General features: G+C 35.7%; 1 long non-coding RNA gene across 2 annotated transcripts; it reads right to left on the reverse strand.

Moving 5' to 3' along the window:
* Nucleotides 1-4,849: 4,849 nt before the first annotated feature.
* LOC134853848 (uncharacterized) lies at nucleotides 4,850-7,448 on the reverse strand. 2 transcript variants are annotated; one of them, XR_010164374.1, is made up of 3 exons: nucleotides 7,166-7,448; nucleotides 6,458-6,811; nucleotides 4,850-5,313 (listed from the first exon to the last, which is right to left on the reverse strand). It is a non-coding gene; the product is annotated as an uncharacterized LOC134853848 (long non-coding RNA). The 2 variants fall into 2 exon arrangements; XR_010164373.1 differs by lacking the exon at nucleotides 7,166-7,448 and having other exon boundaries at nucleotides 6,458-6,878.
* Between the last annotated feature and the right edge of the window lie 723 nt (nucleotides 7,449-8,171).

Here is an 8,171-nt window from a genome sequence, read left to right on the forward strand (position 1 = left end):
GTGAACTAAATCGTGGTTTTGTGAAATCATAAATTACTCCAGGACTTCTATTTGCCTCAAACTTAACGGCCGAGTTCTGAACTCTCTTTGAAGCCGTTGGTGATTTTACGACAGTGTTGCCGCTAAAAATTTCAATTTCAGAACCAGAATCCGACGTACTAACGATAAGTTCAGCTGTCGTATTATGGCAGTCCGTTTCAGGCGACTCTTCAGTAGAACTAAAAATTTCTATAGCTTTGTCGTCGGCGGTTCTCTTTTCTTTTTCTTTTGATTCTTCATCTTCGTTCAATTCTGAATCTTTAGTCGTATCTTCATTCGTTACTGAATTTTTATTTATATCTTCACTTGTTCCAATGATGACTTCATTGACTTGCAGATCTAGGTTCGCTGGTGCAGCTTTTGAAGCATTCAATTCTTCAGATTTCTTCGTTTCTTCAAAATCCTCGTCCAAGTTCAATTCTGAATCGTTGCTTGCGTCTTCATTTGTCGTTATGATGGGTTTATCGAGCTGCGAATCTGGATTCGGTTGGTCGTCATTTGAAGCTAGGTTGCCCGACGCTGAAACTTTATCGCTGATATTCGAATCTTCATTTATGGCTGCAGTTTTGAACTTTTCATTGCACAAAAAACTAAGGCTTTTATCGGATAGCGCGCATTCTTCCACGGCCGAATTATCGGAAGCTGTACTTTTTGGTACTGGCGTCAGATTGTTCACAGATTGCAGTTTATTGCCTGTTTTTGCGCATTTAAAATCTGCTAAATTATCCAGGACACCACTGTCGATAATAACAGAGGAACTCCAGATGGTACTTCCCATTCCAGAATCTATTGAGGTTGAATCTTTGGACGATGAACAACTTGGACGTTCAGAATTGGAAAAGTTTGAAACGTTAGTCGAAACTTCGGAACCACCATCTCGTTCTAGAGACCTGAAAAAGTTTTCAGCTGTTTTGGTGTCGTTTTTCTTCTTTCTCTTCCGTCTTTTATGAGGCGAAGATTCATCATTCAGTCTTTTTCTATCCTTCGAAATTGTTTGTTTCTCGGGCCTCTTAGTCTTCACAGCTACAGGTTTTCGTCTCGGAGCAGTCGAGCAAGAATTCCCTGCCAAGTTGCTTCGATAGATTGAAGGAACCAAGTGTTTAAAAAGCCAACTGCTCGAGGAGCTAAGTGATGCAGAGTTGCTAGATGATGATAAAACAGATGGTTCGTTTGGAACCTCAACGTCATCTGTCAGTTCGTCTAGGGGTTCCGACTTGCATGTCAAAGGCTCCGCCAGACTGCGAACGCATGTCACTTTAGGTTTATCAGATTCCTTTTCTACACTGAGTTGAGAACCAGTTTGACTCGCCGATTCCACATTTTTCGCCCGATTCTCTGTCGCTTTTTTCAGCGCTTCTGAATGCTCTTGGTACAAATGACTTTTTATTTCATCTCTTGTTTCGAACTGTTTTTTGCACAAATTGCACGTTTGAAGAAGCGGTTCCGTTTTGGGATACTTGGGTAAAGCAGGGTCAGTACTAAGAAGATCTGAGGCAACGAGTTGCTGACAAGAACTTCCCAGAATAAAAGGTCGCGGTTGATATAAAGGCTGAGTCAGATGTCGTACAAGCTGTGGCGGTTGTCGACACTGGTTGAAAAATTGCCTCGACGGCTGGGATACTTTAAAAGTAGCTCTTGGTCTGAAATAATTAACCGGGAACTGTGAGTTTTGGTTTGTTTGGCCAGCAAACGCAAGGTATCTGTTAACTAGCTCGGGAGCGCCAAAATTATTTACAACTTGAACGTCTATATTCTGGTGGACCACTACATTTGGAATCACGTGATGATTTGATTTGTCGGAAGATACATAGACATTGGACTGCTGGCTTTGATGCTGTTTCAAACTGTCACTTGTTTGAATGACAGAGCCCTGTGGTTTACTCGGGAACGATGTCATGCGACCCTTGAAATCAAAAAAAGACTTCATCAATCAGAACTTTGCGAACGAAGAGAAAAGTTTTTCAAAACTAAGAATATAGATACAACTTTTGCCGTATCATATCAAGGAAGAAAAAATTGACAAATCTCAAACCAAAACAAGGATAGCCCGTTGCTGTGCAAGTAGCACAGAATTTTCCGACCACATGCATAAAAAACTTTCTTCACAAAAGTTTCGTTTTTTGCCTGTGAAGGGAAGGAAGAACTATACGATGATGTAAAAAAAATTAATGCATTAGGCTTAATCCACAACAGCTGTATTCAAAAAATTAATAACAAACAAAAATGAAAAAAAAAACCTAAAAAAAATTAAGACTTTTTTGATAATTTATAATTTTTTTTATAAAACTTTTTTGCCAGGGAAGCGCTAACTTAGTAAAATCAAGTTTTCTGAGCCTAAACGAGCGCTTTTCATATAAAGGAGGTTACTCGATTGTTTTTATCGAACGAAATTAGACTGAAAATAAAAAATTTCGAGCCTGTTTTTCTGGACACTGAGAAAAAAAAAGAAAAACTAAAACACGCCCGACTACAAAATTTCTCCCCATTTTCAGCGATAGCGACAAAGTTAGCAAAGATTGTCTGAGAGTGTTAGCAAAATTCATTAGCATTAGTTAGCGGTAAAAACGAAGATTTGCGAGCTAGGGAAAACGCTAACTTGCTAGCGATTTTTAAAAGTATGTTCGAAAATGATTGAAAAAATTCATCCGTTGTAGTATCTTTTTGTCAAATCTGTTGAAGAAAAAAACAATAGCATTAAAATTATTTCGATTGCGACTACCCGACAGTGGTAACAACTGAATCGCGGAACTCATTTGTTCGGGATATCCAGCTGAAGAATTTTAAAGGATTCTAGATGTCATTAGCGATAGCGACAGCACAATGCTGATTTAAATTATCCGGACAAAATGAACAACATAGGAAACTTAAAATGGGTTTTCTCAAATTGCGATGATATTGGACTGAAAAAAAACTGACTTGTAATTTGAAAAAATCATTCTTTCCAATATCCAACAAAGTAAAATAGATGGCCCTTAGACTTTTTGAATTACTTGATTAAATTATGATGGGCAATTTTGATAAAATTAACACAATTTGAGAAAACTGAAACAATAGCTAAAATTTTTATTTCGCTGGGAAATCTGCTAATTAAATTCTATTTTCGAAACAAGAAGTCGATGACATTTTTCGTGACCTTTACACTTTGGCTATTCAAAAACAAAGAAACTGAACGGATTTTAACATAGGCAATCGAAGATTGGAAAAGAATAATGAACGCAAGTAAACATTAAAAAACACTAACTTTGTTGAAAAAATCTCAATTTTCGAATTTCAAAGAAAAAAACAGATGCACTTTAAGCTCTTTGAATTTCTAGAACGATTTGTGATTGGTGCTTTTCGCTTTTTTGATAACATTAACCCAACTTGAGAAAACTGGATCAACAGGTAAAGTTTTTATTCCGCTGGAAATCTAAAAATTGAATGCCACTTTCGAAACTCGAAATCGTTCACGAACTTTTCACGTTCGTAATTGGAGAGTGCTATTTACGTCACTTTCATCAGATGGATTTCATTTGAACTCAAAAAGTTCAGATATACATAAGTGCATCAAAATCAGCAAGACCTTTATAAGAGTATTCACTACGTTCATTACTCTTAAAAAAAGAATTTGAAAGTCAAACCACAACAAAGTAAACTTAAGCCTGAACAAATTTTAGGTTTTTCTCCTGAAAAAAAATGATTGCGACCTATTTAAGAGTCTGAACTACGTTCATCGACTCTATATCAGCACTGTATTTAGCAGTAGCGAAGCGAAATTTAGATTGATGAAAAACGATAAGCGTTTAGCAGTTTTCCATGAGCAATCACATCTTTGGATGAAACATAAGATGTCAAGACGAAGATGACTTTTTAAAAATATACTTAACCGTCAATTTCTAATTGATTCTAAACACTATGTGCAAAGATGAGCATTTAAAAATTGTGCAAACAGAAAAATGCATTCACAACTAAAAGTTTTTGCAGATCTAACATTTGAGCCCCAAAAAAAAGCCTCCAAAAACAAATTCGCACACGAAGAAACAAACACGCGACTTTCCGCTTTTCATTCAAACAGAAATTTCCACTGTAACACGGGGTCTTCTGCACGTTTTAGCTGTAAAGACAAACACTCGTCCAATTCGTTGATGTATATTACTCTGGAAAACTGAAAAATTCAAGCCAGTTTTTCTCAAAACATAGAAAACTTTTTTGAAACCTCGGGACAAAATTCAATTATACTCTCAATTATACTTAATAATTGGGTGCTATATAACAATAGATGGCAGATTCAAGTTAAATAGCCGGATCGCTCTTTGTTAAACTTCGAACAGAACTTATAATCCAATTGAAGGCCAAACTATCTAGTAGCAGAAGAGTAAAATTGTTGAAAACCGTTTCATCTGGCAGAATAACGTATTTACAAAAACTAAGAAACTACAATCGTAGTAGCAAGTTCAACTGACTGAAAAGGAAACGAATATATTATGCATTTTAGTTCTCAAGTATAATACAGTCACAACTCTAATAGCTCTCTAAGTTGCCACTTATTGTAATACTTTTCCTATTTTTGGATATCAAGTAGCAAATCATACCCTTTAAAAAACTGGTACAGCTAGATTATGCTGTTTAATTAACGCATAAACATTGCGCACAAAAACGTGCGACTTTGGTAGAAAAATGGACTGATTTTAAAACACTACGCCCGCAAGTACACTTGAGTAACCAAGCACGATTCATGCATCAAATCAACTCGTCATTTATTTGAGCACATATATGTGCATTTTCGTGCAGTTTGAGCTAATTTATTTACTTATCTGGTCGGAAAAAAACGTGTCTAAATCAACTGAATTGTTAAATTTATGGTGTTAGGTTTGTTATTTAGCAACTTGAAATTGATTCGATTGCTGATGCAGGCAGGTACTCTGTCATAATATCGATCTCGAACAGATTTCAGATGAACACGAGTTCACTTCGAGGCAAAGTATTTCGCATCATATTCGTAAATCGCCCCAAACGGATCGCAAACGAAACTTTCAGGCAAAATTTTGCAATACAGCTTCAAGATTTCATCATCTTGCGAATCGTTTGACTCTTTCCATTTATCTCTCTTCGAAGCGGTTAACTCGTTTTGCCTAGTATCTGTTGTTGTTGTTGTTTTCTTTGAATAGTGAATAAAAGGGTTGAATGTGTTGCCTGGGACTCTCTTGGCGACACTGCAAGACCATGGCGGAGATGTTTTGGAGCAGCAGAGGCACTCGGCAGTCAGAAAAAGAACAAGCAAGAGAAAAATACTTCCTAAAACATCACACGAGTTAAGCTCAGTATTACAGTATTATGTAAATAAGTTAAGCTCAGTAAATTTTTTGAAGCCTCAAAAATTGCATTTTTTCCGGCGCGCGCTCATCCCTCAAATTTAATTATATAGCCACCTTTAGAAAAAATAGAGGTTGGCCAGTCACAGATGGATGTCGTAAAATTATACCAAAGGGGGGACCCTTTGTGAAAATTTGGTAACCTAATTCAGGAGGTGAGGCGGTGTCCTACCCTCGGCCCGCTACAGGACAAGGTGTGTAAGTATGATGGTTATTCGGTTGTTCATGATGGCTATAAGCCGAGAAATTGACTTTAGAAATTGACTAAATTGAAAAATAGTTAAATCTATGGTTGTAACTATCATTCTATTCACAAAAGCCCCAAGACGAAAATGTGAAAAATCTGAATCATAAAACTGTTCCCTTAATGCATATTTCAAGGCAGACAACCGGCCAATAAATTGATATTAAAGAAAAACAACTTTTAAACTTACAATAGTTCGGAAAATTCATTCAGATTTTTGTTTGTTTCAGTTGTTCGCATTTTTCGTTAACGTATTTTTACAATTCTTGACCTTAACTTCGAATTTTGATAAGCAGAAAATTTTCCATCAATCCCAAAAAAAATTCACAAAAAAATCTACATACAAGACTATTGTCATAACACTACAGCAGCGCAATATAACTTTATTGCAATTCAGCTTTAGATGATTTCCGAGTAGGGACAGATCAAGGATTTTCTCGATGGTGCGGATTTTCAAAAAAAAAATGCAGGGAAACTTTTTTAAAAATACAGGCCACAAAAGACTCGATCGCGCTTTCCATTTAAATATTCGGCTCACGATGCTCCCTAAAAACAGGTATATAACCCCCGCCCCAAACCAGCATTTGTTCCCGATTAGGCTCTTATAAGTTTGTTGTCTGCAGTACAGTATAGGAGTAGATTAACACTTTTACGTACTATTACGACAAAGTTACTTAAATGATCAATGGAGATCTAAAACTTCAGGCCAATTTAAATTTGAAAGTTGCGCGAAAAAAGGAATATGATAAAAAAAATAGTGATGCGTTGACAACAATAGCGTGTATTGACAACAATGGATAATAAACAATAACAAACAACTAACCTTTTATCGGGAATGCGATGGTAGATCGTAATTGCAAAACAACTCCTCTCATCGTTTGTGACCGCTGTTGTTTTGTTGTTTCTTTCTCTAATGGCAGGTTTGTGCAATCAGCTTTCATCAATAATTGACAGTCGTTTTTTCGACTGCTACAAAAATATAACCGGAATTCCTTCCTTGTAGAAGTGACGTCACAAAATCATAATCATATAACATCAGATGAGGTGGATCCCATACTTAAATTATGATTCTTTTGTGTTTCGAGACTGACTATTGGTAGCGAATGACACTTGATTAATATTGTATGAAGTTGTGAATTGGAAGCCACTGGATTGAGTCCAAGAGGCTCAAGTCAGTCTAACCAGCGTATCAACATCACCGAACTGATCACCTTAGTTATTTAACTAACTCTTTCAAACCTCCCTAAATCCCTCCCACCCACTCCGAATTCTTTTAATAGACCTTCTATCCCAAAAGGGGGGAACCATTCAAGCCAGAAGAACCCGATGCCAATTATATTTCAGTATTCGAACAGTTGACACAAATGTGCTTGACAAACAGTCAGTTTTTGACAGATTATTCAGATTATAGGACACTGATTGGTTGAGATTTTTCGCGCATTCGGTAAAGTCCTCCTAGGAAAAGCCCTGCTCCCAAATACAACTAAAAGAATGTCCCTTCCCTCCCTTCTCAATAATAACTTGTACTAACCAGTTTAACTTGTTCCAATAAAGAGGTGACGAAAGCTCATTTGATAACTACTAGAGCATAAATGACTTTTATAAGGGTAGGTTTGATATGGATGATTGGGTGGGTGTTCTTTTACAGCTTAGGAAGCAAATATCTAAATGGTTTGATGCTGAAACACACCTGACTTGCTAGTTTATTGACTGAGCTATAAATTGGTTGATAATTATTACATTATTTAAAGTCTGTGAGCAAAATTAATCTAACTACCTACACACGTGTCAGTTGCAGGATGCTTGCTTGAAAAAGTTACTTGAATGGTTTCAATTAGTTTAAAATTTTTAAATCACTCAACACTTTGTTTGTATCGGTCGTGTTGATATTCGTGCTGTATCGGTTCCTGATAGTCTTATGCGCCAGATTATTAAAAGCAATTTCAAAAAAAAAATTAAAAAATCGATAAAAGAAGTCTGTATTCATAATAAGCATTATTAAAAGAAATTTCAAAAAATTTTTAAAAACTCGTCAAAGATTCGACAAAAGAAGGCTGTATTAATCATTAGCTTAAAATTTCAAATAAGTTGACTTATATCAAAAACTTTTGTAGGCGAAAAATTGCATTAAGTGACAATTTGTATGCTCTTCAAAACTAAACTTTGTGTTTTGCGTCTTCATTATACATGAAGCAGTTTTCCTTCGTTAACAACTTTTCCGGACTTTTGACGTCAACAAAGCTGAAAATATTTATAGTTATATTAGTTATTAGTTATATTAGATAAATTGGCACTAAATATATATTTTTTAAATGCATTGCTTATGTAAAGAATGTTCGAAAGCCTTATTCCATTTCTATGAGAATTCGCCATGCACATTTTTCATTCCAGAAGATGCTATTTGTATTTATGAAAACGCAAATCAGTTATTTTACAATCTCGAGTATTTTATCTCTAATTAATAAATTTTGTTTGTTGCTGTTAAGCGAACTTTACTACAGATTTTCATTCTGTTTTTATTAAACTGAAGACTTTTC

This window comes from Symsagittifera roscoffensis, chromosome 1, assembly GCF_963678635.1.
Source record: "Symsagittifera roscoffensis chromosome 1, txSymRosc1.1, whole genome shotgun sequence".
Classification (NCBI taxonomy): domain Eukaryota; kingdom Metazoa; phylum Xenacoelomorpha; order Acoela; family Convolutidae; genus Symsagittifera; species Symsagittifera roscoffensis.